General features: G+C 40.4%; 1 protein-coding gene across 2 annotated transcripts in view; it reads left to right on the forward strand.

Annotated features, from left to right (window-relative positions):
• Positions 1–2,223: 2,223 nt before the first annotated feature.
• Positions 2,224–23,452, forward strand: part of sh2b3 (SH2B adaptor protein 3) — a 70,489-nt gene continuing 49,260 nt past the window's right edge. For both annotated transcript variants that reach the window (XM_038308071.1, XM_038308070.1), the window contains exon 1: positions 2,224–2,534. The gene's annotated coding sequence lies outside the window, so the exon portion shown is untranslated. The remainder of the gene's footprint in view (positions 2,535–23,452) is intronic.

Consider the following 23,452-nt stretch of genomic DNA (forward strand, 5'->3'; position numbering starts at 1 on the left):
ATCACCAGTTGGTAAGAACTGTTTTATAATTACAGCTCTACCACTACCTTCTTTGAGCCATGTTGGAATTTGAAGACAGGAACCCCAGAAGAGACCAAGCAAGATGACAAACGTCCAACCTGGAACCCAGAAATACCTACATTTGAAGCTGTTTTCATTAAAACCCCAACATAAATCAGGCACTGACATCTATTTGCTAACATTTCATTTCACTGCAGTAGAAAGTTACTTCAATGTATATTTCTTTACCTTTTCTTTATGTGTAAATGTACTGCTGATTACATGGATGTAATTATTTGGGGGGGACAGAGGGGGACATGTCCCCTGTACTTTTTCAAATGTCCGTTTTGGTCCCCTACACGTTTTGTCCAAAAACAATGTGGCGCTACAGTACACAGACAGTCGTTGAGCACTAGGACCAAGAGGAAAACTGAAGCTCAAGATGAGCCCTGACTCCCAAAGGTCCTGATTAGCCCATTGTCTTTTTTTGTGTGATTTGCTGTCACCGCTGTCACTCTTGAGAAGCTAACTTTATTTAACTTTTTTTTTTTTGCAACTGCTCTGGGAGTGCCACACTCACCAGCTTACACTAACGATAAAGCTTATAGTTAGAGTGGCTCAGGTTATCCTGAGCTATCTCTATAGTTATGATGCTATAGGCTAAGACTTCTGGAGGACATAGGGACCCCTATTTCATCATTCTGCTTCATTCTATCTCTACTCTCCCACTCTGCAGAATCTGTTCAATCTCTAACGTTCTGCTCTCTCTGCTTTTTCTCATAGTAGCTTCACCTCATCTGGTCCTGTTTGTCTGTGACACCATCCTGGAGAGAAATATCAGCTATGCTGCTGCCATCAACACTCTTGTTTATAGATGTTGGAGATCGGCCTGTTTTCCATCCATCCATCCATCCATCCATCCATTTTCGAACACGTTTAATCCCAAGTGGGGTCGCGAGGGGTGCTAGTGCCTATCTCCAGCTGTCAATGGGCGAGAGGCAGGGTACACCCTGGACAGGTCGCCAGTCCCATCGCAGGCCTGTTTTCCAGTGTAGTCCTGTTTCTCTGACTGTGACTGGCTGGATGTGCTCTCTTCATCCTCTGACATGGAAGCTGGCTCGGAACCCCTCTTCTTGGCTGTGTGTTTCCTTGACGGCGCCGCCTTTTACAGTCGCCTTTCGTATCTCTGCTTCTGTCTCCTTGAACCCCAGTCAGCCTCGGCAGATGGCCGCTCACACTGAGCCTGGTTCTGCTGGAGGTTTCTTCCTGTTAAAAGGGAGTTTTTCCTCTCCACTGCCGCTACAAGCATGCTTAGTGTGAGGGATTGCATTTGAGTCAACGAGTTGATGCAATCATCTGGTTTTCCTTAGATAGAAAACTTTGAATCAATTTGATTGTATTATCTGGTGAACTGTAAAGTGATATCTGTTGTGAATTGGCACTATATAAATAAACTGAATAGAATTGGGTCTGGGATCGGATGGTCAAACACGCTGAAGTTAGTTATATGTAGACAAATATAGCTAAATTCAGACACAGACAAACACACACTGATGACTCTAACCTTAACTAATGAGACTTAAAGGAATAGTACACCCAAAACATGATTAGCCTTCATTTTCTACTCACCCCCATGCTGAACTACACTCTGGAGTACTTTTTTGATATCTCAAATGCATCTGGAGATCTGGGAGGCTTCTTGCTGTCTGCTGACATTCAAATAATGGAGGTCTGTGGTGCCCGAGGCAGAAAGGTCCATAAAAGTCCACAAAAAACGTGTCAATATTCCTCCATACTGCTCGTCCAATGTATTCCAAGTGTCCTGAGTGGGTAGCATCCAGAATTTACTCGAAACAAACTCATTTAGAATGTTTTTAGAGCATAAACAGTAGTGTATAGGATTTCCTAAAAGCGCGTTCACGAGTCTACGGAAGCCGCGGCAGACCAAACCAGACGAAAGTGCGCATTCAGCGTCTGCTCTGCCGATAATGCAAGCGTAGAAGAAAAAATGTGCTGTTTACCTGTGCAAAGAAAGAAACAACGAAAGAAAAATGTCTGAGGAATTCAGTGTTGAGGAAGAGCACGAGTTCTTTGCCGAGCTGAATGCGCACTTTCATCTGGTTTGGTCTGCCGCGGTTTTTGGGTGTACTATTCCTTTAAGCTTTAATTCTTTTATTTTGAAAAGCTTCCGGAATGAGTACCGTACATCTGGTCCATCTTGACTGTTTCCCCTCACCGCTTTGGACCGCGGCATTTTTTTATCACGCGGCGGAAATGAGCATCAACTTCGTGGCTGAAAGTTTTCTTTTCCTCTTTTTACTGTCGTGGAAGAGCAACCGCATGCGGACACAATGACAGAGAAAGCAAGGGGCTTTTCAACGCGAACTTTTCCCTCTCAAGTCCACTTAGTTGTGCTCCAGCTCAGCGCCTAGATGCTAGCATACTTGCCTCCCAGCACATTTCCGTTATGCGAAGTCCAACTTGGTTGTTAGTCGTCGTGCTGCGGTGGGTGCCCGTCCAAGATAACGGAGAACGTGAGTACGCATCGCAGACCTTTATTTTAACCTGCATTCTTCCCTTTAATCTGCATGAGGAGTTTTGCAGCTTTTTTTTTAAGTTTAAAACAAGTAGCTGCGCTATTTAAAGTGGAGGAAAATGTCACATGTTTTTTCTCTCTCGCAAAGTTCGCAGAGAAATGTGCTCGCCTATACAGTTTAAAGGGTCTCCCCTCCTGCACGCAGCTGGTTACGCAGATGTTTTAGCAAGAAAAACAAACAAAAATATTTTACATTTCTGCTATGAGAAAAGAGCATGTTAAAAACGTAGCTATTTTTAGTGTAGCATCTGCAAAGAAACTCTATACGGCAGCTCTAAATATGGAAACATCTTTGTTAGTTTTTAGTCTGTTAAATTTTTGTTTTCAATTTTTTTTTGCAATTTGGCGCAGAATTGTGTGCTGTCACCATGGTGATGACGCAACACTCATGTCAAGCTAAGCATCAAGTTTGATCCTCCTCAATAATGTGTTGTTTTTTTATATATATTTAATGCAGTTGGATTTTTTTTCACTCTTTTTTTTTTTTTTTTTTTTTTTTTTTTTTTGAGGAAGCAGATACTTGGTTTCATTCTTCAACATTATGTCCACTGCAGTCCTTACTGTCCATGTCTGTCTTTCTTTGTCATTAGCAAGTTCAAATTTAGACCCTTGGCATTTTGACTGGACTCTTCCAAAGTTCAGATTTAGGTCAATACTTTTTTTCCCCCCCCTGGAGAAAGGTTAAAAGTTTTGCTTTATGACTGCATTAAATCAAAGTCCACTAACTGGTTCATTGAGTCCTTAACAGTCAATTAACAGTGATGCACTGAGGAAAAAAGAAAATCTTGTATTGTTTATTAATTAGTTGTTTTCCCCTGCAGGATTGAAAAGATTACCATTACCAAAATGCAAAGACTACTTTTTTACTCTTAATGTTTATGAACCTTTCCTCTGGTTTTGTTGAGTCTAATAGAATGTCTCCCTTCTTGACCTGCAGCTGCACACTGCTTGTCAGCTGGAAGAAAGAACGCTACTACAATTTCCTGCTTGATGATTATTGTGGTCTGAAAACTAAACAAAGAGCAGGAAGATGCTACATATTCATTGACACTTATTCCAAACTTTTGCTTAGGTCTGTAACAAAACCAATTCGCACAAGTTTTTAATAACATTATATATACTAACAATAACTATTTTGCAATATTTTAGCTGCCTTTAAAATGGTTGATTTTCTGCTTTAAAAAAAAATCGATTGAATCATGTTATTTGTTGTTTATAATATATTTGGGTAATTACTTTGAAACATTTAATCAGATTTATTAATTATTTACATAGTAGTCAACTAATTTAGCAATTGATTAAGTGTTAACTGGGGTGTATAGTCTCTAAAACACGCCTTTACCTGACAATTAGTGCAGCAATTGTACCAAAAGTGTAGAAAATATATAAACATTATTCATTCACGATAAAAAAAAGATGTTTTCGTCTGTCAATATGCCAGAACTACTCTAGTGGAAAAGTTTTAGTTTCCCCTGGTTTAATTTCATAATATCTCAATCAATAAAATCTTTGACTATCCCATTATTTATGGAAAAAATAATCAAGATATTAATCGACTTGCAAAATAATCATTAGTTGCAGCTCTAATATAAACATTTTGCACTTAAGATGAAAAAAAAAAAAAACTTTCGTCCATTAATATCCTCTATCCAGAACTCAGGGGGAAAAGTTTTAGCTCAACTTTGTTTAAATTCTGTAAAAAAAAAAATCTCTTTTAAGGAATTGTTTGCCATCCGATTATTAATCGATCAATCGAATAAATAATTGACGAACAAAATGATGGTTAGTTGAAGCCCTCCTGTTAAGACACTGCTGTTTAGGCTTATCACTCTGCACCAGTCTGGCCCATGCAACTTTGAACATCTATTGCACTAGACTCATAAGATGTTGCAAAAACATTTTTAACCTCAAGAAACAGCAACCGAGATCCAACCCAGATTGTCGTTGGGTTGTTATTTCTTTCAACCCTGCAGAAGGGATGCTTGCATCAGAACATTTGGACTCTGACAATGGCAAATGCACATCTGTGTTTGATGCCCGTTCCTTGAAAATATTCAAATGTAGCTCGACCATATCACCAAACCTTTATCACAACATTATTTCTTAATATCAGTTGATAACTATGATAAAATAAAAACCTCAGAAAACTGACCATTATTATACCAAGGTTGTAAAACTTCTCCAATAGAACATTTTAGAGAAATTTTCTCCAAAAAAAACCACAAAATTAGATTAGGTATTATTGACAGCAATTTATGCAGCAATTTCCGTCAACGTTTCGTCTTGTTTATCAACACACTGATTTTCCGACCAATAATCCTTTTATGATGAACCAGGTGTTTTGAAACACTTAAAGAGAGGAAGGTTTACAGTCTGTAGTAATACCAGCGCCTACCTGAGGTTTACATGCCTTTGTGATTTAGTCATTTAGATGCAACCGCTGTCCCTCCTTGAGTCACTGAGAACAAAAAAAGAGCCAGACATGCCCTCGGGTGGGGAAGTAACGTCTGCTAGCATGCTTTCAAGGTTTTTACCTGCTCTCATGTCTCTCTTTGTAAAAGGCAGCCCTAGACAAAATCTTGTCTGTAATTTTCTTTCTTTTTTTTTTTTTTTAAGCCTGAAGGCTCTTACTTAGGATTTATAGTTATAAATTAATCAAAGAATGTTCTTCTTCTTGTCTTGGATTTGTTGCGCGGCGAATAATCTCTTGAAGTTTACTGTTTATAAACGAGCTGCTCCCACTGCCATCCGTACAGAAACACAAAAACCCTCTGAATAGAAACGATAAAAATGTAATAAAATTGGGTTTTCTTTGGATCAAAGCCTCTCTGAATGTTGCGCTAAATTATATTAACTCTGTTAGAAATTCTTCCAACTATAAATATCCTGGGATCTTCCCCCAGACGGTGGCATTACACTTGATCAGTGCGCTGCTAACAAGATTTTCTGAAAATTGACATGATTATATAGTTGGCCAGTTTCTGCACAGAGAAATTCATTGATAGACAAACAAAACAATCCATCTTCTTGGAATTTAAAACTCTGTTTTATTAGGTTTGGTCTTACTAAGCCTCGTTCTACTTGCATTCATGCACAGGCAAAATATGCACTACAGAAGAAAAAAAGATTAGAAAAAAGTGGCCCAACGTGTAACCCCGACTTTCTGCTGTAGATCAGACAATGTCTCTAGCTGAGATGTTATCACAGAAATCAGTTTTTGCTGTTTTCGTCAGGGGTTCAAAGAAATCCACTGGTGAGACCTTGAGAAGATTCTGACCCACTGTTGCCTTGCAGGGAGGGGATATGAGCATTAAAAAAGAGTCAAAGGAGAAAGATTAGAGCTGACTTTAGGGGATAACTTGGAAGACAAATGCAGGTCAGATTTTCCAGAGGAAAAAAATAGAAAATAAAAGACAGATGTGTGCAACAATCTAAAAAAAAAACATTCTTTCTGGTGACAGAACGCTTTTCCTTTCAAACATGCATTTTTTTTTTGTACTGCCTGTGTTCAAACAATCTGGCTTATATTGCTGTCAAATATCTCAGCCTTTTACGCTAGCAGTGTTCTTAAGTTGTCCTGGCATGTGTTCCTCTCAGTGATCCTCTGCCTTTATGTTGAAAGAATGTTGATTATAGGTTGGATCTAGCTGCAGCGCTGCGAGGATGCGGCTAAAAAAAACGTCCAACATGCTCATAGGCTGCAGGTTTCCTCCTTCAGGTTGTGCAATCGAACGGCTGAAAAGAAAGCAGCCTGCTTCAACGACTTCTACGTCTATGAAACTTGATCGCTTTGTTTCAATTGAAACTTCCAACAAGATTGTGGATCAACATTATACACTATATTGCCAAAAGTATTTGCTCACCCATCCAAATTATTGGAATCAGGTGTTCCAATCACTTCCATGGCCACAGGTGTATAAATTCAAGCACCTAGGCATGCAGACTGTTTTTACAAACATTTGTGAAAGAATGGGTCGCTCTCAGGAGCTCAGTGAATTCCAGCGTGGAACTGTGATAGGATGCCACCTGTGCAACAAATCCAGTCGTGAAATTTCCTCGCTCCTAAATATTCCACAGTCAACTGTCAGCTGTATTATAAGAAAATGGAAGTGTTTGGGAACGACAGCAACTCAGCCACGAAGTGGTAGGCCACGTAAACTGACGGAGCGGGGTCAGCGGATGCTGACGCGCATAGTGCGAAGAGGTCGCCAACTTTCTGCAGAGTCAATCACTACAGACCTCCAAACTTCATGTGGCCTTCAGATTAGCTCAAGAACAGTGCGCAGAGAGCTTCACGGAATGGGTTTCCATGGTCGAGCAGCTGCATCCAAGCCATACATCACCAAGTGCAATGCAAAGCGTCGGATGCGGTGGTGTAAAGCACGCCGCCACTGGACTCTAGAGCAGTGGAGACGCGTTCTCTGGAGTGACGAATCGCGCTTCTCCATCTGGCAATCTGATGGACGGGTCTGGGTTTGGCGGTTGCCAGGAGAACGGTACTTGTCTGACTGCATTGTGCCAAGTGTAAAGTTTGGTGGAGGGGGGATTATGGTGTGGGGTTGTTTTTCAGGAGCTGGGCTTGGCCCCTTAGTTCCAGTGAAAGGAACTCTGAATGCTTCAGCATACCAAGACATTTTGGACAATTCCATGCTCCCAACTTTGTGGGAACAGTTTGGAGCTGGCCCCTTCCTCTTCCAACATGACTGTGCACCAGTGCACAAAGCAAGGTCCATAAAGACATGGATGACAGAGTCTGGTGTGGATGAACTTGACTGGCCTGCACAGAGTCCTGACCTCAACCCGATAGAACACCTTTGGGATGAATTAGAGCGGAGACTGAGAGCCAGGCCTTCTCGTCCAACATCAGTGTGCGACCTCACAAATGCGCTTCTGGAAGAATGGTCAAAAATTCCCATAAACACACTCCTAAACCTTGTGGACAGCCTTCCCAGAAGAGTTGAAGCTGTTCTAGCTGCAAAGGGTGGACCGACGTCATATTGAACCCTATGGATTAGGAACGGGATGTCACTTAAGCTCATATGTGAGTCAAGGCAGGTGAGCAAATACTTTTGGCAATATAGTGTATTTCTAAGTTTGTAATGTATCTGGCGGATGATCATGATCATTTCTTTCTGTGAACACACATATTAGATACCGCTTCTGTTTCTTTTGTATTTAGCAGAAATGGGAGTAGAGCCTCTGCTGAAGTGAAAGCAGGATCTCATTCTCACGCAAAAAATATCTCCTTTGCATTATGTTAAGAAAACGTTTACTCAAAGACAGGATTTGCAATCGATGCAGAAAGGCGAGAACCTTGCGTTATTTTCTCAAAGCTAACGCTAAAGCTCGGTAAGGCTCCTCATTAGTCCCAATGTGGAAAAGTTTAGAACTCCTGAAATAGCCTTCCAGGAAGTCAGATGGCTGCAGATGATTCACAGCACATCAGAGTGACTGAAGGAGTCAATTATCTCTCAGCCAAATCCCTTCACACGCACAGTCACACGCTCGCTCCCGTACAGAATACAGCACCGAAGATTTGGCGTCTTGCTGTGCATTTCACAAATCGCAATGAACCAGAAAGGCATTACGGGCAGGAGATGAGTCATTCATAAAGTTCTGACGGAGAAGCCTGTTGCACTCTTCCTGGCTCAAACGTGAATGTTTGAATTGTCTGAAATTGGCTGATTTTACTCAGCCCAGTTATGAATGATGAGTTGTTGTTGTTGGTTCTCAGAAATGTAGCAGAGTGTTATGAAGGATTTCCAGTACGGAGCTGGGTAGAGCTTTCAGTGTCTCTAGTCATATAGAAACTAAGTTGAAATGCAGCAAAGAATTTTTTAATTATTCTGAGTTGAAGTCTGTTTAATGTGCAGTGTTTATTTTTCAAATAGTTGCCCTGTGTGTTGCCTTGAAGAACCTTACTGCATGGTGGAAATGTTAAACCTCAAAGGTTTTCATGCTATTTATCAGATTTTTTGTGTGTGTGTATGTGTGTGTGTTGGCTGCACAGTGGTACAGAGAAGCTTCTGGTTTGAACTTCAGGCGGCTCATTGTGCGTAAAGGTTTGCGTAGGTTCTCTAGGTTCATGCTTGAGTTATTACAGGGTACTGCAGCTGCCTCTCAGGATCCAGCAGAGGGAATTGTAGACGAACTAATCCCTTTAAATAGCCACTAGGTGTAAAATGTGTTCCTTCAAGTGTCTTTTAGGGTGTCAAAAAGCACCCTGTGACTCTGCAAGGATATAGGAAATGCAGTAGAAGAAATAGTTTCCCAACATTTTCAGTTGTGTTTTAACTACAGAGAATGAATAAGCAATATGTCTTTTGTACATAAGTTTAAGTACATTAATATAGTTTGTCTAATTAAATAGATATCATGTTTCAGTCTGTTGCAGTTGTCTGCACTGTTGCTTTGCAGCATGGCCTCTCTTTGAATCCTGCACTGAGGTCTTTCTGTGTGCATGATGCATGTTCTTCACCGGTATGGGTTAGCTGTGGCTTCTTTTCATATTACAAAAACGAATCGATCTATCGTTTATGTTTTTTTTTCTTTTTTTTTTTACTTTTAATGGGGGAAACCATTTTGGATTATCATTAGAGATTAAAATGAAGGTAAAGAATGAAAAAGCTTCTTGCTGTAAGGAAATGGTGCGACTTGCAGAGTGCTAGAGGCTGCTGGGAACACACGGGTGACACTAAAAAACAGGAAGTGAAGATGCCAGACTAACATGTAAAGGTTGATGAATGAAAGATGCTGCTCACTGCCAACAGATCTTTTCTATCATGCCTCTAGATTGGGTGTATTTGGGTAACCATCATGTAATCAGTGAGCCCTATCCTTTTAGTCAGAATTTAGTAAGAGCAGATCAACACAGAGGTGCACAAAATCCATTAAATGGGAACTTTCTGTATTTTCTAATTTTCTCAAACAGCAAATTCTTTCAGCCAACACTACAAGCTGTCTTTTTTGGCTTTTCTTTATCATTATGCTAACACTCTTCTTCTTCTATATAATTTCTGTTTCTGCATAATAATGCACAGCATACAGACTGAGACCGTAACTTATTTATGGAAAAAAAACACTTTCTTAGCTCTACTGCTACCTTTCTAAACAGTTTCCTCTCCGTCCTTTCCCACGCCACAGGAAATGACCAGAGAGTGGCTCTGACTTGATTTCTGCGTGTCTTTAAGAATAGCTGCATTGTGGTGTTGTGGGAATGCAGGAGAGAGCTGGAGAATATTTCAACCATAACAAAAGCTCTGTGTACGCTGGAGCATTTTGTTCATACATGCAACAATAAGCCAGAGGTGGAACACTGAGAATCCGGGTCAATTTGCCCAATCTGAACCCCTTCCCTTCATACTTTTGTTTTGCCATTTCCTACCTGTGTATTTAAATGACATATTTTTCTAGTGCGCTGAGAAAACAGTCATAAAAAGACATTTTTTATTACTCTCTATTACTATCTAAATGTTGGTTGATGTTGTGTGTTGGAGCCAGGAAATTATCTTCCTTATGTTATATTCTGGGTTGAATATCGAAAATCTTGAGGGAAACATCCTCCTGGTTGATAGCAGACATCCCACAAGAACATAAACAAATCTGCGAAATTGACCAGGACCCAAATGAAAAAGAAAATTGTTTGGCTTTTTAAGTCTGATACCTTAAAAAGCAAGAAAATTATAAAGTTTAGTCCATTAAGACTGCAAAATAAAGGATTGAAGCTTTCTAAGGAGACCTCTTTTCAGGGTAGGTGTAGCAAGTTGATCCTTTTAGTCTGATGTTTGGTTTTAGAAGTGGGTTCACTGAAACAGATAATTTTTACTTCTTCTTTTTAAGATCTACAAGCTTTGAATATAAAACCGACTGAAGCTCTCTTTGCGACTTTAATCAGCTGATGCCTTCCTCCCGTGGTGGGAACTTGTAGCCCAAAGTTGTCTCATGTTTCAGCACTTCTTGCTCCCTTACAATATGTTCTTGAATTATGTAAGTGGCGCGTTTCTCGCTTTCTGCTCCGTTTGCCATCAAAGCTCTTTTACATCTCACCTCACTCAAACAGGAACACGCCACGCATCAGGCCCATCCAGAGCCTGTAACCACTGCAGGACTTTTGTCTGTCGTCCTCTGCTTTGGACAATCAATCAGCCAAACGATTTGTAAAAAAAACAGAAAAAACACTTAGCCGCATACAGCTAATGTCAGGTTGTTCCACTTTTGTCTGTGGCACAGCAGCGTTTTTCCACCCAAGTATAAAACATGAAGTGATAGGGATGAGGAGAAAGGTCACATCATGTCGGTTCGTGTTAACTGGTTTGTTGGCTACCAGTGAGGCCCCGGCTGTTCAGCCTGACAAAACAATGCTGAATAGTGACTGTTGTGGAGAGGATTCCTGGCATTTTTCTTCTGAGAAAAAAAAACTAACTCAAATATAACTGGACTGTTGGGACAGACCGCATAGTACCCTGTTGTTTCTGTGGTCTTTATTATCATCATGCTTGTGCTGTCTTTTAAAATTACATTTTTAAACGGTTTCAAGATTTAAACAAATTATTTTAAGATTCATTTTATTCACATTATACATTTCATCCTTCTGTTTTAGTTAATTATTATTTTGCTTTTTTTGATTTGTGTAATATTGACATTGGCAATGTAATAATGCCGATAGTTGAAAATTAACAGATGTTCATATATTGAAGCAATATACCCACTAGTACCTAATAAGGTATTTAACCACTTAACTGGTCTTTGGAACTTAAAACTGGGAAGTCTGATTGACTTAATGGTAGCCAAGTAAACTAGCCAGCGGCCAAAATCATTTGTGCCTGCAAGTGATCTAGCCTCGATCAATGCTTCAGGTCCTAGAACTGGCGGGCCAATCACCACGCAGAGATGTGTTTTAAATTTCTGGATGCAAAGTGGGCAGGGTTTTAAGGGCATGGCGACAAAGTTGCACGACGCTGGAGAAAGCACAACAAGAAAGATGGCAACAACTATTGAACAGTTCTAGTTCGACTCCGCTTTGGAATCAGTTTTGGAAGGATTAGACTTGGGGTTTTCGTTGAAACGTGAGCAGGAAGAGGCTCTACGCTCATTCATTTTTAAGAAGGACGTATTCGCAGTTTTACCTACAGGCTGTTTGTTTACACTCCCCCACCAGCTTTCTGTTGCGCTTATTACGCCAATAGGCACAGATATGGTTTGAAAAACAACGGGTTGTTCTAATCAACAATCTTCCAATGTATCATTGATCGGGGCCAGAGTAAATTACACATTTAATCTTACATTTAGTCTGGTTTATCAATGTCTCAATGTTGCTGTTTTAGCACTGCTAAAAACAGTCACTGGTTCAGAAAAGCAATCAGAGACTGCAAACCTTTGCCAAGTAGCAACCTTTCCCCCAAATTTAGACATACACCTACAGCTAAAACATACACATGATCATTGAAAGCTGTTCATAACTAATCCTGCTAACAAACGTACAATACTCCCGTTTCATGTTTTTTTTGCATTTTTTGCCTTTTTATAATCATCACTTTTAAGTCCAAATTGGCGAGTGGGGGCCTAGTGGTTAGAGCAGTGTACTGGTGCTCTGTGAAGGTTGCAAGTACCTTGTTTGATCCCCACAGCCTCCAATCTGGGTCCCTGAGCAAGACCCTTAACCCCCAGTTGCTCCCCAGGCGTTGCACAGTGGCAGCCCACTGCTCCCCAAGGGGCTGGGTTAAGATGTAGAAGTTAATTTCTCCATTGAGAGTTCAATGATGTTTAATTATCATTATTATTATTATTGATACTGAAAATATCAATTGTCACTGCTTCATTTTCCACCAAATGTCCCAATCTCACAATGTTAAAGAATCCTTTAAAAATTCCTGTATCCGGATTATGATCTCGATCATTAAAAAAATCAATGGATTGTTCTTCAAAAAATATCCTTAAAATCTGTTCCTTACTTTCAATAAGTCCTGCTAGTAAACCAACAAACAAACCTAGCGGAAAACCTAACCTCCTCGGCGGAGATGGTGAACGTTGGACAGGTTGTCGGTGCAAATGGCAACCATCTTGAGTTTTGAAGTTGAGTATGGTTGTGTTGCTCCGACTTTCTGAATAGCAATTATGACTTTCGGAGTTTCCATTCAACATTTTGGACATTTGGCATTAGCCCAGAGGTGTTCAGGCTTTAGATGCATGCATCCTCTAACAATCCTGTATTAAATAAATGTCTTATCATTAGGCTCTAGCAGAGCTAAATAAGTGAAAATCTGATGAAGGAATTTAAGATTTTGGTGCAGGTTAGTTTGTGCAGGGAAATATCTAGTCCAGTGGATTCACTCAGGGTTGTTTTCTGCTGAAAAATACAAGGAGCCACACAAATAATTCAAAACCAATGAGATTGGCATGTGAACAGATTGATCTGACATTTGATGAATTAAAAGTGCAGTTGTTACATTAGAATGTGATGCAGAAAAGTTTTCAACAATATCTGCTGTTTCAGCAATTAAAACTATTGTTCTATTGTGAAGTGATAATCCAGGTCTGTTGATTCATGTAAGGAAGACTCGACCAGCATGAACAGCTGTTTAGTGATAAACTTATTGGTATCCGTTTTCATCTTAGCTCAGTTACAGTGCCTCCTAGTGGTAATCAGGTTAGAATGGCATCTTCCATGTGCCATACAAATGGCAGCATCATCAAACAAGTGGGGGAGTGGTGGCCTAGTGGTTAGGGCATATAGTATGGATTCCTGAGGTTCTACTTTCGAGCCAAACTCCCAAAGACCGCCAATCTGGTTCCCTGAGCAAAAAACCCTTAATTCCACACTGCTCCATGGGCGCCACACAATGGCAGCCCACTGCTCCCAAAGGGAATGTTTTAAATGTAGAGTTCATTTTGTTGCTCTGTACTTGTGGCAGTGTAATGACAATAAAAAGCTGAAAAAAACCTGCAAACCATCACATTTTTGCAAGGTGAAGCCTGTATAATCATCCATCCATGCTGCTCTTTACTGTAGCGATTGCATCGATCAATCAACCCCTCTAATTTATATTCAAAGGTTCAGTTTGTAAGATTTTGACACTGGCACATTATCTAGTAGAATTACTAACGACCTCGCTGTGAGACCTATGATGGAAGCCGTGAGGTGTCATTGATGTGACTATGTCAACCGCCTGCACAATTTTGAGTGTCCCGTCAGAAACGACGTTATTGATGACAATAATAAGATGTCGGCTGCAGCACAACAAGTAGCAGTTCAATCGACTTTCTACAAAATCTCTGTAACCATAGTCTGATCTAAGTTACGCCAGGATTTATTAATAAAAACCACACCCCATTCCTCTATCCACTATCACTTATCCTTCGGGTTCTGATCAGATGGAAGTCATCAATGTTTAAACCAGAGTCTGGGATCTACTGTTAACTCCGCTAGCTTTGGTTCCTCTGACTGGTTAGCCAGAGCTAGTTGCTGATCCTTGCAGTAAACAATAAGCGCATGTTGGCCTCCAAAATGCGGATCCACTGTGACTAGCTGCAAACTCATTTGACTAATGAGTTAAAATGATAAAATGCTTGAGAGTCTTGGTAAAAACGGCTGCCTGAAAGACTGGGTAGTTGCTTGATCCCACTGAGCCTTTTTTATAAGGCAGTAATAAACTTTACTGTTCTATTGAATTAACATAACTTTGCAGCAGAAAGCTTGCAACTTCTGCGTCTGCTCACAAATTTTCTCCAACCTGGTAAAAGCTATGCTGATGTAGGCCTCTTGTTTTATCCTGGTTCGTCACATACAGTGGGGCAAAAAAGTATTTAGTCAGCCACCAATAGTGCAAGTTCTCCCACTTAAAAAGATGAGAGAGACTGGTAATTTTCATCATAGATATACCTCAACTATGAGAGACAAAATGTGAAAAAAAAATCCAGAAAATCACATTGTCTGATTTTTAAAGAATTTATTTGCAAAATATGGTGGAAAATAAGTATTTGGTCAATAACAAAAGTTCATCTCAATACTTTGTTATATACCCTTTGTTGGCAATGACAGAGATCAAACGTTTTCTGTAAGTCTTCACAAGGTTTTCACACACTGTTGCTGGTATTTTGGCCCATTCCTCCATGCAGATCTCCTCTAGAGCAGTGATGTTCTGGGGCTGTCGCTGGGCAACACAGGCTTTCAACTCCCTCCAAAGATTTTCTATGGGGTTGAGATCTGGAGACTGGCTAGGCCACTCCAGGACCATGACATGCTTCTTACGAAGCCACTCCTTCGTTACCCGGGCGGTGTGTCTGGGATCATTGTCATGCTGAAAGACCGAGCCACGTTTCATCTTCAATGCCCTTGCTGATGGAAGGAGGTTTTCACTCAAAATTTGGCAATACATGGCCCCATTCATTCTTTCCTTCAGACGGATCAGTCGTCCTGGTCCCTTAGCAGAAACACAGCCCCAAAGCATGATGTTTCCACCCCCATGCTTCACTGTAGGTATGGTGTTCTTTGGATGCAACTCAGCATTCTCTCTCCTCCAAACACGACGAGTAGAGTTTTTACCAAAAAGTTCTATTTTGGTTTCATCTGACCATATGATATTTTCCCAGTCATCGTCTGGATCATCCAAATGCTCTCTAGCAAACTTGAGACGGGCCTTGACATGTACTGGCTTAAGCAGGGGGACACGTCTGGCACTGCAGGATTTGAGTCCCTGGCGGCGTAGTGTGTTACTGATGGTAGCCTTTGTTACTTTGGTCCCAGCTCTCTGCAGGTCATTCACTAGGTCCCCCCCGTGTGGTTCTGGGATTTTTACTCACCGTTCTTGTGATCATTTTGACCCCACGGGGTGAGATCTTGTGTGGAGCCCCAGATCGAGGAAGATTATCAGTGGTCTTGTATGTTTTCCATTTTCTAATAATTGATCCCACAGTTGATTTCTTCACACCAAGCTGTTTACCTATTGCAGATTCAGACTTCCCAGCCTGGTGCAGGTCTATAATTTTGTTTCGGGCGTCCTTTGACAGCTCTCTAGTTTTGGCCATGGTGGAGTTTAGAGTGTGACTGTTTGAGGTTGTGGACAGGTGTCTTTCATACTGATAACGGGTTCAAACAGGTGCCATTAATGAAGGTAACGAGTGGAGGACAGAGGAGCCTCTTACAGAAGAAGTTACAGGTCTGTGAGAGCCAGAAATCTTGCTTGTTTGTAACTGACCAAATACTTATTTTCCACCATATTTTGCAAATAAATTCTTTAAAAATCAGACAATGTGATTTTCTGGATTTTTTTTTCACATTTTGTCTCTCATAGTTGAGGTATATCTATGATGAAAATTACCGGCCTCTCTCATCTTTTTAGGGAGAACTTGCACTATTGGTGGCTGACTAAATACTTTTTTGCCCCACTGTAGATGTAAAACGCGCTGGCTGACATGTTTGTCCTGTTTCGGGAACTGTAGTCAATTAGAGATTAGACCCAGTAGGGCGCCCTCTGGTGTGTGGATTGCCTTAATATAAAATGGGATCTTATTAGACTTTGGAAAAACATGTATTTATAAAAGCAATACTCAGATTTTTTTTTTTAAATAAAAGCCAAATAAGTTACACATTGTCCCTTTAAGTGCATTACCTCATGCATCTGGACAAAAAACTTCCATCTGTGCACCCCTGTTTTATTCTACAGATAGAGGTGAGACATTGTTTGGAAGATATTTTGTTTTTTCTTGGATAGGCAGTGGACGATACGTGCAAGTGTTTGCTGATTCTTTACTGCATTCAGCAGGCATGCAATCCTGTTTCCCCATTTGTTATCCATTTTTAATGTATTGTTTGATTTGTTTATAAATGTTTATTTTTTGATTCATTTATAACTTGTCTGACATTTTATTATTGTGTAATTTTTAATAATGTAAATGGAGGAAGAAAAAACATATTGGTAGCACATATAGTCTAAATAATCATAATCGGCCCAGGCATTAAAAAACACTGCATCATTCTAATTCCTTTTTATTTATTTTTTTCCCAATATTTTAAACAGAAGCGGCTGAATAACTACTGTTTTGCATCTTGAAATTGCCTATTAAGGCGAGGGGCATCACAGATAGACACAATGCAGATTGACTGATAAGTGCAAATTGTATTCATTTAATTGAGAGGTCATTATTGCATTTTTAACCTATGTAGCATTGCAACTAGAGCTGAAACAATTCGGATTAATTGTGATTAATCCACTATTAAAATAATCATCTACTTGTTCAGTAATCGATTAATAGTTAACTGGAGTATAGAGACTCTAGAAAATATATTTAGCTGACAGAACAACACACATTGAGGAGATTAAAAAAAAAATTGTCAATATGCTCTGTCCAGAATTCCTTAAGTAGAAAAGTATTAGTTTCACCTGGTTTAATTTAATAAAAAGTCCTCTTTAAGGAACCTTTGCCTATCCGATTATTAATTGAAAAAATAATCGACAGATTAATCGATTTGCAAAATAATTGTTAGTTGCAGCCCTAATTGCAAACAAAGGGGAACTGCTGTGTTTTTAGATGTTAACACCATGGTAACACTATGCACCCGGTTGGATGAACACATCACCTTTCTATGCCCATGCCTTTGATCTTAGTTACCAGATGCTAAAACTAAAGCAAAACAGTGATAACATTGATGATTGTAGGAAGAATGAAAAGAGTGCAGAAATGTCCTGTTTTTCAGATGGAGAACAAACCCAATAGGATTATAATCTCTGCTTTCAGGTGAATCAACATAAATCTGAGGGCCTTTAGCAGCCAGTTAGCTTAACACAATACTATTTACATAATTTATGTATATATATATATATATATATATATATATATATATATATATATATATATATATATATATATATATATACATGTTGTATATCTGTAGCAGCGCATGAAAATTTATCTTAGAACTCTTCCAAATAACATGGCAAAGCAAGCATACTGCATTGTTTTGAGCAAAAAATCTTAAAACTTTGCATGCTAAGGTTAAACAGATTCTCCATATTAATGAATTAGTATTAGTTGAGTTTAATCACAGGTGTTTTTCTGGCCTTTGTAAGAGAAAGCAGTTTACTGTTTTTATATAAAATGCTTTCATGTTCCCTTTATTATTTCATAAAACTAATGTAAGAGAAGAAGACTTTACAAGCAGTACTTGTTTTTCTAACTTTAGGCACAAAGGTTCTTCTTTCATTCTTGAATCATCTCTGTGGGCCTGACACCACAGCGCAGTCTGGTGTGCTGCTGTAGGAGAGGGAGCGCACACAGAGCCTCTGCTTGTGTGCACTGGTTGCTGCTTGCCAGGGCAGGGCAGGGCTTCCTGTTTCTGTGATTGCTGCCCAGGCAGAGTAGAGTTGAGATCCTTTAGTCTCTGTTCCTCTCTCGCCAGCCACCTGGACTTTTACCCGCAAACTTGGCGCCATCTTTGCTCCTCTTGGCTCCTCGCCTACCCTTTTTTTCTTCCTTCCTGCCTGCTCTCTCATTATTTCTATCTGTCCTTGTGATTTTTAGTTTCTCCGTCTCCTCCTCTTCCTTTACATGCTTAATATTCCCCTCTCCTTCCAGCCTTTTTCCTTTTTTGTGCACTCTGACACAATCGCCATCTCCTCCTCCTCTTTACATTTATCCATAGCTCTTGATTCATACCCTAAGTCACAAACTGGAAATTCAGAGGAGCTAATAAAAATTTCTTTTTCATCCAAAGTCTGTGATGCACATGTTCCTGCATTTTTCAAATTGATTATTTCTTTTCCTACCCGGATTTTACGGGAAAAAACTGGAGACTTTGATGTCTTAGCGGGCCTTGATGCCATGCAGATTAATTGAATCATATGCAACAGATTGAATCCGGCCGATCTTTGCAACTGGGCCGGAGCTATAAAAAGGTCAGACGGATGTGGCTTGTTGTAAATTGCATTTTACCTAATGAGGAATCTCAATTAGGAGCACATCCTATTTTGGCAGGAGTGAGGCACCAAACAGTGCATGTGGTGTGGAACAACCTCTCTGAGAGGCTACCGGGGTCTTTTCAATTAGTTTTTGTCTGAACTGAGGGGAAAAAAACACTAAATAAATTGTTATACTACTTGATAAAGTTTGGAAATACCTAAAGTATTATGCTTAAACTAAGTAATAATGTGTTTAGTATTTTTTTTTTCTCAATATTCCTAAGAAATCAGCAAAAGTATGAAGTTTAAAGTATTTTTCAAACTTGGTAAACATTCATACATCCATAGATAGGTCAATTCATCGCTACTGGTTTTATATTTGAAATCTGGATTTAAATTTAAATCTCATTTTGTTCTCAATAAAATACTTTAAACTATAATGAAGTTACTACTGGAAATTAGAAAAGTACACAAAATCTTTTTCTGAGAGATTCCTTGGTTATCTACTTTAATTCATAATTTTTATTGGATTCCTTGGAATGTGTGGAACAACCTGGAATTTATTTGAAAAACTTTCCAGATCTGAATAAGCTTTGAAATTTTTTCAGGGAAGAGAGCATCTTTTAGTGAACACTTTGGCATGAGGATATCTGAAATCTTATCCAACTCTAGGATATTCTTTCCTGTTCTTCTAAACTGGATTGGTTTGTGTTCCAGTTGAAACTCCAACATTTAAGACTTTTCCCAAATAAAAAAAAACTAAAAAAGATCTCCAACTATGATTAAAAAAATCGATTTGAACAAAATAGATGTTGTTGATCTGACTTCGTGTCAGGCTTTTAGCTAGCAATGTGTACAGGCGTACATTGTACCCCCTTTACTAAAAATATTAGAAATTGTATGCCCTGTTTTTGGGATGTACTTCACTCAAATGTTCAAAACTAGCCCGTCCGGTCCTCACCATGCCATCTTGAATTCCCCTTCTAGTCTGGCGTAATCTCACACTAAGATCACATCTCGCAAACAGCGCGAGTCGCATCCCATTAGTCATATTTCAGCGTGACAGAGTGTGGATGGGCTGTTAACGGTGGAATATCTAATGTCCCTACGGACAACTTCATTTGTGAGAACAAGCACGTTGCGCTGTTTACAAGGTGTACGCCCTATGAAATATTCCTAACTAAAGCCTGCTTGGTGTACATGCCTAAAAAATTCAAAAAGGATGTTTACTCTTATTCACTTTCATGTAAAACACAGAGAATCAAATCCCATAATGTAAAGGGTTAGTTTCAGTGCATCTAGAAGGTTGAATTTGTTTAAGATTTTAACGGGAGCCCTGTGTAACCTTGTCTGCCTATTTGTTTAACACGTAAAAGGTGTAATCAGGAATATTTTGTTATGTGATCCAGTGAGACTACTTTTTGATTTCATTGATTAATTAATCAGTTATGGGACATATTTACAGATTTACAGACACATTTACCCTTTTGCTGAAATAGGATATAAAGGATGATCAAATTAACCCTTAATCCGATACATTGGCAGCTATTGAACTGTTAGCGGTGGTGTGCTCATCTTTTTTGTAGCTTACAGAGAATCCAATAGAAATTCATTACAAACAGAATAGTAAATGAACAGAACTAAGCTTTCACACCATCAGTCAGTCAATTTCAAACTCAACATCTTGGAGTAATGATAAAAAAATATTTAAAAAAATGCATCAAAAGATGCTTTTGCATGACACCCAGCATGCAGTCATACCCTGATTCATCTGCTATGAATATTTGACCTGCAAGCTCAGAGACCACATTAGTGTGTCTGTGTGTGGACGTCTGCTGCATCAAACAAGCTTTTCCCAACCGAGGACGACAGGGAGCCTACAGTGGTGTGTGAGAGCTGATACCGGGCTCTGCAGATATAAATAGGACCTCCCTGCAGTTGGGCTTCCACAAGTCACACTGATAATTATCTACGTGTTGTATAAGCCTCTGCCTTTACAGACTTTCATTTATTACTTTTCTTTGTTCAGCTAACGTTAAAGCAACACTGCATACCATTTGACCCTAGTATTAGCTTAATTTGAGGTATATTGAATGGCTTTTGTTTATAGCATCTCTTTATGGGGGCTGACAGTCTCAAAAATCTGCCCATGTAAGTTAAAAGTTGAGCTCTGAGATCCAGAAAGCAGCTTTAAAGGTACACTATGCAACCGGTGTTGATTTTCCAGCGAGGCTCCCCCCAGAGGGCGAAAGTAAAAGTGCACTGTCGTAAATATGCACAGCTGTTCTCCTGGTTTCTCCGTCAAGCCAGGCGCGGTTGTTTTGAGCTTAGCAGACAGGCGAACGCAACGAATGACTAATGCTGCGTTCACACCGCAGCTGGCGCGACAGAAGCAGCGAGTTTACATGCAACGTAACGTCAAGGCGCAGCAAAAGGTCCTGCGGCGCGTTTTGAGCAGCAGGCGCAGCACGTCTGAGCAGCTGAAGCAGCGCATCGGGCGCGTTTAAGCATCTGACGCAGGGAGAGAGACACAGCGCTGATGATCACTCCTCTTAAACAGTTTATTGACGCCTAAATTAACTTAAAATGCAGAAATCTGCCGGCAGAATATGCAGTTTGGATTATTTAGATGAAAAACACCTACCAGCTGCCGTGGTGAACCGCGAGGAGGCGACCAGGCCAGAGGCTGCTGATGAAGGGATCCCTACTGTCAGCGCACCGCTGGTATGTGGGGGTCTGAGCGGCTCCGACAGAAAAAATATTGAAGGCAGGATGATAATCTGAATGAACTGACTGCACTGATTACGTTTTCAGGTGTATTTTCTCACTTAAACACATATTAAAACTACTTTATTCCCACTGATCAAAGCAAATATAGCTGCAAGGCAGAGAAAGGATAGTGAAGCTCCGCCCAAAGCGCGTCAGACACACTTTTGCACCGCGCAGCCAGAGCAGCAAAGCTGCTTCAGCCGCGCGTCAGAACTAACTGGTACAAGCAGCAAAAATTAAGCAGCAGACGCGATTTTGCTGCGTCCGATGTGAACGTAGCATAACTGCACAAAGATCGCCACTGTGCTAGCAACGAGCATGCTTTTAACTGGGGGGTGTAGCAGTTCTCGCTGTAAAGCAAGACTGACTCTCACGAGACTTCTGAGCCTGTGGGTGCGGGTCGGTGCTCCTGCAATTGCAAGTGCGGTGTTTCCCCCACAGACCACCAGGGCGGCCGAGAATACCTTTGTTCAACCTGAAATGACTCATTTAATCATCCATAACGTTATGGAACACATTAATTAACTGAAAAATGTTGCATAGTGTGCCTTTAAGGCAGGCTGAGGTTCATTTTTGTGATGATCCAGTGTTGACAGTTGCCTTCAGGGAGGCTAAACTGGGAAGTTGCGAGTCTAGCTCACCTAGTGGCTAAAAGTTAAACAGTGCTGCTTTAAGGCTGCGCCCCTAATGAGCCAGCGTACAATAAGCTCCGATCATGCTGCAGCATCTCACCATGTTAGACTGCTGAGTCTTCAGGCCAATTCAAGAATTTATTACAAATCAGTGAGCGACTTGTGGGGGGGTTACTCATCCTTACAAGATCAATGGTAATAAATACAAATAAAGGGTAGCTATATATGAGGTGTACTCAAAAATGGGCCAAAAATGTTGAAACTGAGAATTTTTATTCAACTGCAAATTATTATTGTTCAAGCAACTGTGGTATAAAGTAATTCAGTTTTTGTCAAAATAGAAAAAGATATGGTGCAGCCAGTAATGCATTTTTTTGCTATCCATATTGTTTTGAGTAAGACTGCAAGATATTAGGGGAACATGCAAATGGATCCTCCATTTCCCCCACACCTCAACACCCCCATACCTGTGAAGAGGGCATTAAAGTCACTATAGTGTTGCATAGATATGGTTATCAAGGTGAACAGATGCAACAAGAGGTCAAGCCCTTGAAGTAGTGTCAGATTGAGATTTTGCTGTTAGGCTTGCTGTCAATGTTGCCCATGCAGCAGGAAAACATGTTTCTTTAAATAACAAAGCACACGATCAGTGTTTTAGCACGTAGATCTACAGAAGATGAGGATGAATGAAAGGAAGAAATGCTGAAGTATTGACTCATGTCCTGCTGGACGTCTTCCATGTTTTGTATGTTTGAACTTGCCTATATAGTTTTTTTTTTTGTCATCTCCAGCTGAATGTTGTTTTCTTTTCCATTCAAAACGATAATACAGTAACAAAGCGGCAGTTTAAGGTTAGAGTTCCTGGGTTATAGCGGAGGAAGAATAACAAAGCCCTCTTAGCCTTCTTTGTTCTCCCCGTGGCTCTCGGTTGAGGTAAAAATAAAGAGAAGAGAGGATCCATGCACATCTGGCGATCCTCGTGCCAGAGAACCGAGAGGATGAAAAGAGAAGGAAAGCCCTGGGAACAGAGACGGGTCGATCCCCCCTGAGGGATACAGCAAGAGGAAGTGTGCGTCTGTGCATGAGCGTGCGTGCATGTTCTGTAGTCGGCCTATGCTGAGTCATCGCTGGGCTGGCCAGGCAGATAGAAACAGGCTCCCGGCGAGGTGGGGGGAGGCCAGCTGGAGGGGGGCACGTAGGGCGGCATTGCATCAAGCATGCTCTAAAACTACAGAAAGGAAATTAGTTGTTGTGACAGGACACATCCAGGAACAGTAGTGACGCAATGTTTCACGATGCCAAGTTTGCACAGCCTCGCTGACGTATGCGCCCCTTGGCGGATTTGGCGCCAATGGAGGAAAACCTTGAAATGTTGTCAGAAGATTTAATCCTCAGATTTTGCAAGTTTTCGTCAGTGAATGTTTTCGCTCGGGCCAGACCGAGAGATCTGCCACAAGATAACGAGACAACTTAGTCCATGTTTTTTCTTCACCACTACGACACTCCTCCTACCACAGAAGCCCTTCACCCTCTCTCCCCCCTGCTTCTTGTGGTGTCTGCAT

This window comes from Cyprinodon tularosa, unplaced genomic scaffold (genome assembly GCF_016077235.1).
Source record: "Cyprinodon tularosa strain WSP-4 unplaced genomic scaffold, ASM1607723v1 ctg63, whole genome shotgun sequence".
NCBI classification, from domain to species: Eukaryota; Metazoa; Chordata; class Actinopteri; order Cyprinodontiformes; family Cyprinodontidae; genus Cyprinodon; species Cyprinodon tularosa.